The following is a 7,518-nucleotide window of genomic DNA, read 5'->3' on the forward strand; positions in this document are numbered from 1 at the left end:
GTCACAAAAATTCAGAAGCATGAGCCTTCACAATTCCAATAGTTGCCACCCTTCTCAATAGATTATTACTTCCAGGATTCAAGGTTTCATGGGTGATAATATTCCAAATAAGACTTTATTTTTAATCCAGAGGTTTTTAACCCTTTGAAATGGTTGGCATTTAAGGCCAGATAATTTTTTATTGTTAGGAGCTTTCCTAACAATGTATTGTAGGATGTTTGCAGCATCTCTGGTCTCTCTCCACTAATTGCCAATAGCATCTGCCTTAGCTCTGACAACCAAAAATGTCTCTAGACATTGTCAAATGCCTCTCAAGGGCAAAATATAGCCCCCTTGAGAACCACTGTCCCAGGTGACTTTTTGTCTAAGAATGTTGGCCTTCTCTGATACATGAGATTCATCTTCTAATTTACATAGTCTGAGACCGAAAATAAATTTTGCCTTACAAGTGTGACTTGAGGGTCAAAACTCATTGTTGTGATGCCTTAAAAGTCAGTCATTTATCTGAGACACAACTGAGACTCTCACATCACTTCCTTTTGAAGTCCTCAGTCTTGACTTCATAGGTATCACTCTTCTTATCGGAAACTACAGTTTCCCTCAATGCTTGGATAGAAATTGTCAATACTCTTCTGAAGTCAAAAAATATTCTTTTCTCAAAGACACTGGCCTCTAAATGGCAACTATCTAATGACAGTCTCTTGGAGAGCTTTGCAAGAGGAGGTGTTTATATGGCTTCAATTCTACTTTTTGTGTTCCATCCTTCTGTCACTTTTCACACTGTTGGCAGGTAAGCTGAACTCCAAAATCTTGCTGCTACATTTACATGCTGATAATACATTTCTTTATTTAAGAAGTTGAGCATGACCTATCTCAGTCTTTTCTGTCCCCTTTTATCTGGCCACGTAGTGAGAAGTTACTAAAGTGACTGCTCTAATTATATAAACAGTATCAACACAGTCTCTCAAAGCCTTAGAGGCTTTTACTCATAAACTGAATAACTTTCATGCAAGAAAATCCCTTGTCATCTAGTGATGACTGCTCCATATCCCCTAAGTTACATATTGCAGTCAGATCTACTGTAGTCCTTAATTATACTTTTAAGGGATGTGAAGCCTGTGATATCTATAATTTATCTCAAGATAACTCTTTCTCTTTCTCTCTTCTTTAAATTATATACAAAACTTTACTAAGGATATGACCACTAAAGTCTGACCTCCTGAGTTTGAATCCTGAATCAACACTTGTGAGCTTATGTGACCACAGACAAGTCACTTAAGTTTTTGGCCCTACACTCAAGATGCGAAGGGTAATAGTGTCTATTACTAAGGTTATTCTTATGATTGAGTGAGAAAATTTCTGCAGAATGCTTAGGACAGCACCTATTAAATAGTGATGACAGAAAGTGTTAGCCATTATTAATATTGCTTGCTAAATCTAAAATTTGAAATGACTAACAGTCTCTGGAAATCATTTAAAATAATCATTTTTAGTTTTCCTTCTTTACACAGCACCTCAACTTCAAAGATCTACCATTGCAGAGTCATAAAATCTTTGCACATGTATTTAACAAAGAGTATATTCCTTTCATCTATTTGCAAACTTTGTAAATTTTAAATGTTAGAGGTGAAAGACATGGCTTACCATTATAGAACATGGGAAAAAACAAAGCTATAAAGAGATCATCACTTCTTAGCCAGGAATAAAGCAATTCTTCTCAAATACTTTTTTATCTTCTTCATCTATGCATAAATAGATAGATAGACAGACAGGTAGATTGGTGTAGGTAAGTAGAATTTTGTTCATGCACACAAGTGCACACACACACCAACTTCTCTGTGAATTTAAATGTATTTGCTATAAGCAAAATGAGTACTACTGAATGTCTTAGAATGTACTCTGATTTAGAAGTAAGTTAAAATCTTCAGCACTATGTATTTTGATGGCAGATGTTAGGTTGGTTTAATAATAAGTTATATTTTAAAATGAAAGCCATAGCAAAAACAACAGAGGTTGTTCTTAAGAATAAGAACAACCAAAGAAATAAAACTACTGAAATATTCAAAATTTAAGTATGTTTAAAATATTTTATTTTGTGTGTGAACATGTAAGCACTGACAAGAACCATTAAGTTGATGAAAGAGTCTCTTAATCTTCCTTGTAAACTTGTCTATCTGGCCAGCACTTCTGTAATTAAATCCTAGATCACTCTCAAACTAGCAGGAAATGTTGTTCACTGAAAATCCTACTGAAAACCTATTGTTTTCTCTTCTCTGTGAAGCCAACCTCTCGAATTGCATTGCATCTCTGTAAAGTGCACGTACCTGTGAATTCATATTCATTTATATGATTAGATTATATCACTTTTTGTCTGTAATATACTCATCCTTTCTATCTGGATATGTCAAGACATAGGAATCGCATTTTATTTCCTTCACTCTAACTTTTTTTTTTTTTTTAACTTTAAGTTCTGGGATACACGTGCAGAAGGTGTAGGTTTTTTCACATAGGTATATATATGCCATGGTGGTTCGCTGCACCTATCAACCCATCATCTAGGTCTTAAGCCCTGCATGCATTAGGTATTTGTCCTAATGCTCTCCCTCCACTTGACTCCCACCTCCCAATAGGCCCAGGTAGGTGATGTCCCGCTCCCTGTGTCTGTGTGTTCTCATTGTTCGACTACCACTTATGAGTGAGAACGTCTAACTTCTAATTAAACAAAAATGAAGTGGGACAGTAGAGTGACTGAAAAAGTACTCCCATGTACAGGACGTTATAAAGTGTGTTTAAAAGTACTATAAAAAGCTTACTAGTAAATAAGACATATTCAAATGGTCTAGACTAGCACTGTTAGTAGAAAAAAAATTAATAATGGAAGATTGTAAAATGACATACTTGATTCTGAGGACATTCTTTTTTCAAGCATTTAAGAAATGTTCTTTAAGCAACTACTGGGAAGTACACTGGAGTCTCATAGGTAAACAAAAATAAAGAATACACATAAATAAGCAATCACTATGTAATGAGATACTTAATGAAAAATTGTGATTTGCAAGCACCTAAGAACACTAGGCAGCTTTAATTTGAAAAACATAATGTAGATCATTTGTAACAAATGCATTTAGTACCCTACTTATTTATATCTCTTTAACCTTACCGCTTAAATGACTGTTGTCCAACATGCAACTAACGGCATCTGAATATTTTGACCAGAAGAGGAAAACCTGGTCAAAAGATTTTAGGGGGGAGGAAAACCACTGTGGCAAGTGCCTATCAAGCCAAAAATCCCAGAGAATTAACACTGCCTCATTCCTCCAGAAGCAACCCTCAATCAATGACTAACAGAAGTTGGAGGTTAAAGACCCTGACTTACCGCTTTTGTGAAATAATGCTAATATTTGTATGTTATATAATTTCCCAAAGTTCTCTGCAGATATAAGCTCCAGTCACCCATAAGAGCCGCTGACTTTTATTTCCTTCCCTTCTTTGCCTCACCACTTTCCTATAAGTGTTTCTTGCATCTCCCAAATAAGCTATTTTCTCTCCAATCTTCATTTCAAGGTCTGCTTCTGGAGAATGCAAACTAAAATACCATCTGATCTAACAATTTCAAAAGTGGTGGAATTCCTATTATAATAAGCAGTTACATATATTAAAAACCTACTAAATATTTATATCATATAAAGCCAGCCATCTCTCGTTCTCTTTGTCTTGTATCCCGCGTCTGCTGATATTTTCTCTTACTACTATGTGATAATGAAACTCTAAGTCAAGAAGATAGTATCATTTTGAAAGTTAGAAACGGCAAGACAAAAAGAGTATATCTGGGTCATTTTAAGAAATAACAGCCACAGCCAGCTAGATTCTCAAAGCTCTTCCTTGCAACAAAAAGGGAGGTATTCTTGATTTGGGGATTTTAAAAATAAGAACTTGAATTTTCTTTCTTTTAGCTAAATCTTCATAGTTTAGTGTTTTTCCAACAATGATTAAGTAACACCAAGCTTATCTTGTTGTTATCATAAAATGCTTTGATGGAAGGGAAAACAAAATATATTCAAGTAACTTTCTAAATGTTTGCGTGCAGTGGGACATTTCAATATAAAGAGAGAGAAAATCTTAGAAGTTGTATGATTCTATCCTTTACTTACTCTGCAACCTCTAAAAAATATTTGAAAAACTCAGATACTTAGATTGTGTCCCTTTATAACCTCTCCCACTATCAGAGAAACAATATTGAAATGTCTACCAATTGATCTCACTCTTCCCACAATGAGCTATATTAAATACTACATCTCTTTTTCTAGCACTGGAACTGAATACTCTGAAGAAAGTCACTTAAATTCTATGTAAGGCTTTTAGGGGTCACTAAATATCATAAAAATTTGAAATAAGAAAACAATGAGAATTATAGACATTTATATAAAATAAGTATATATATATTTTCTCCCATATTGTTAGGAAAAAAGTGATACTGTATCACTAGATGAAAATCTTCCTCCTGCAAGACCCTCAAGTCCTCGTTGAGCTGAGGATCATAACATTTACCAAAATATAACTTCATAATTTTTCCCAAGTATATCTGGAATTGCTGAAATGCACATAGTAAAATTGTATACACTTAAGAGGGTTTAATACATCCTTATGCATATTTAAGTTGCATTAAGAAAAATGTAGGGAGAAGAAAATATTATATTACCACTGTAAAATGTATACTGCAATGGAAAAGGAACTTATCTGCAAAGATGTGCTCCATTTCTATAAGATGGACATTTTTCTAGATGACTCAAATAGTTTTCTACAGTATTTTGTTTGTTTGTTTGTTTAATGGAGTTTTGCTCTTGTCTCCCAGATTGGAGTGCAGTGGCACTGTCTTGGCTCACTGCAACCTCCACCTCCTGGGTTCAAGCCATTCTCTTGTCTCAGCCTCCTGAGTAGCTGAGATTACAGGCACCCGCCACCACGCTCGGCTACTTTTTGTATTTTTAGTAGAGATAGGGTTTCACCTCAGGTGATCCACCCGCCTTGGCCTCCCAAAGTGCTGGGACCACAAGCATGAGCCACTGTGCCCGGCCTTTCTATACTTTTAAGAACCTCCTCTTATTAATTTGGAGCATATGGATACTGAGTGCCTGAATAGTAACAAGAGCAGCAACAGCAACAATAAGGAAACTGACTTCCATTTTTTGAACTCTAAATATGTGCCAGAGAGTATTCTAAGTTCTGTACCTCTGTATATCTACTAACACATTTCATTCCCACAACAGAGATAAACACAATTAATATCTGCATTATACATGAGGAAAGTGAGACACAGAAGAATTCATTAACCTGCCCAAAGACACATAGCTGTAAGTGGCAAAGCTAAGATTTGAATGCAGGCAGTATGAATTATGACCATTGTGCTACTCTGAATGCAGTTATGTTACAATAATTATTTCAAGGGTATAAAAATTATAGCAAAAAAATTTTGCAATAAGGCATAATATTGAGCAATAGCCTTAACCCGTTATCCTTTTACACTGGAGTGACTCAATATGAAAATGTGAAAAGAATAATACAAACACTTATAGTTACTTCAGAAGAAAAGAACTTAAGTTTGCTTAGAAGAATCTTACCTTGTCTGCATACTAGAGAGAGGTCAGAGCCTTCTGAGGATTAGGATGTGCAAAAATATTCCACCTTTGACTTTAAAAGATGAGATTTTCAAATAGATGTTTAAACATATAGTAAACACAAGTTTCTCAGATTTGATGTTATTCATTAATGATGAAACAAAGATACTAGTAGAAGAAATGTACTTTTATGAATTATCAGAGGTAAAAAACCTAAGATCACAAATCTGACTGGGTTCAAAATATGACAGAAACTAGAAATATTTCATGACATGAACAAAAGAGATTTTATGAAAATTAATGAGTCTTATCCCAATGTTGAAAGAACTGAGGTTTTGTCTATTACAGTTATAGCTAAGTTGATCTATTCTTTCTGTACTCTTGAAGTATTATCAGTTACTATGGCTAAATCATTGGCACAGTTAATAATATAGAAATGTATCCTATAACACATCCTTATTGACATTTGTGGACCAGCAATGCCACAGCCAATTCATCACTCAACTCTCATATGGTCTAAATGCTGAACCTATGATCAAAAGGGGAAAAAATAAAATAAAATATTGACAATATTGATAGTGATTCTGTCCCAACCTGTTTTTAAAATAGAAAAAGGATATATGTCATAAAAATCTTTTTCCTCTTCAAAATACAGACATATTGAAATAGAACTTACACAGTGGCAAGGATATGAGAACAGGAACAAATGAAAGGGTAGCACAAAGTACTTGTTCAGTAGTCAACACTGTCTGTCAATCAATATGGATTTGTTTAATGAATTCTCAAGTGTCATCATTAAGAGAAATGAGCATCTATTATTTCAGTATGTAAAATGAATTAATTCTCTGTCAATCCAGGAAAACTTAACAACTCTCATTTTTAGCCCTATTATTATTATGCACGTCTATGTCAAAATAAGGTATATTTTCACTTTCAGCAATGCATCTGCAGACGTATGTAGTAGCGCCTCTCTATGACTCACATGCATGGTCCATTTTTACTAAAATTCTTGATTTTTGATACAAGTATTATATTATCTTGGTGAGCAACTCATTTAATATTCTAAAAACAAACTCAACAAACTTGTGTGAAATTAGTTACTTCAGAGCAGGAAAGGCAGAGGCACAATGTAACTGAAAGGCTCTAGGCATTCTGTCTGAATTAGGATTTATATGTGACATTGAGCTAGTTATTTAACCATGGGATTAAGTTTACTCAACTAGAAAATAGAAGTACTATGTATCTTGTAGATAGATATTGTGGATTTTGAATGATATTCATATACCAAAGCTGCATGTGGAGTTAAATTAACTTTAACCTAAAACTGCCTCCTTACATATTTTAAGTTTGACCTAAAGGTTTCTCCATTCATAGTGAACAGTGAACTAACTGAATATGAAAGAGACTATAATTTACTCCTGTAACAAGTAGCCAAGTCTTAGCCGATTACAGGCAGCCAGCTGTTCAAACCATGTTCAAAAAAGGCAAATGCCCAGCACTAACCAATCCAGATGCTTCTGTACCTCATTTCCATTTTCTGTACATTACTTTCATTTTTTTTTCCCATAAATGTTATTTGACTGTGTGGTAATACTAGAATCACTCTGAATCTACTCCAGTTCTAGGGGCTGTCAAATTTTCATGTTTTTTTCTACACAAACTGTGTTAAATTTAATATGTCCAAAGTTTTTCTTTTAACAATGTGCAACATTGTATTTTAAGCAGACTTGTGAATGACAAAATTGATAATGATCCAATAATCAAATAAAAATATACAGCTTTTGTATAGTTTGAGTAGAATAAAATGAAATAGATGTTTTAGCCAGCCCCCAGCATAAACAAAGTTATTTCTTAAATTCCTTATAAATTGGTATATAATTTTCAAAATGTAAGAAGGAAACTC

This window comes from Aotus nancymaae, unplaced genomic scaffold (genome assembly GCF_030222135.1).
Source record: "Aotus nancymaae isolate 86718 unplaced genomic scaffold, 86718_ANA_hifiasm-v0.15.2.pri h1tg000016l, whole genome shotgun sequence".
Lineage (NCBI taxonomy): Eukaryota > Metazoa > Chordata > Mammalia > Primates > Aotidae > Aotus > Aotus nancymaae.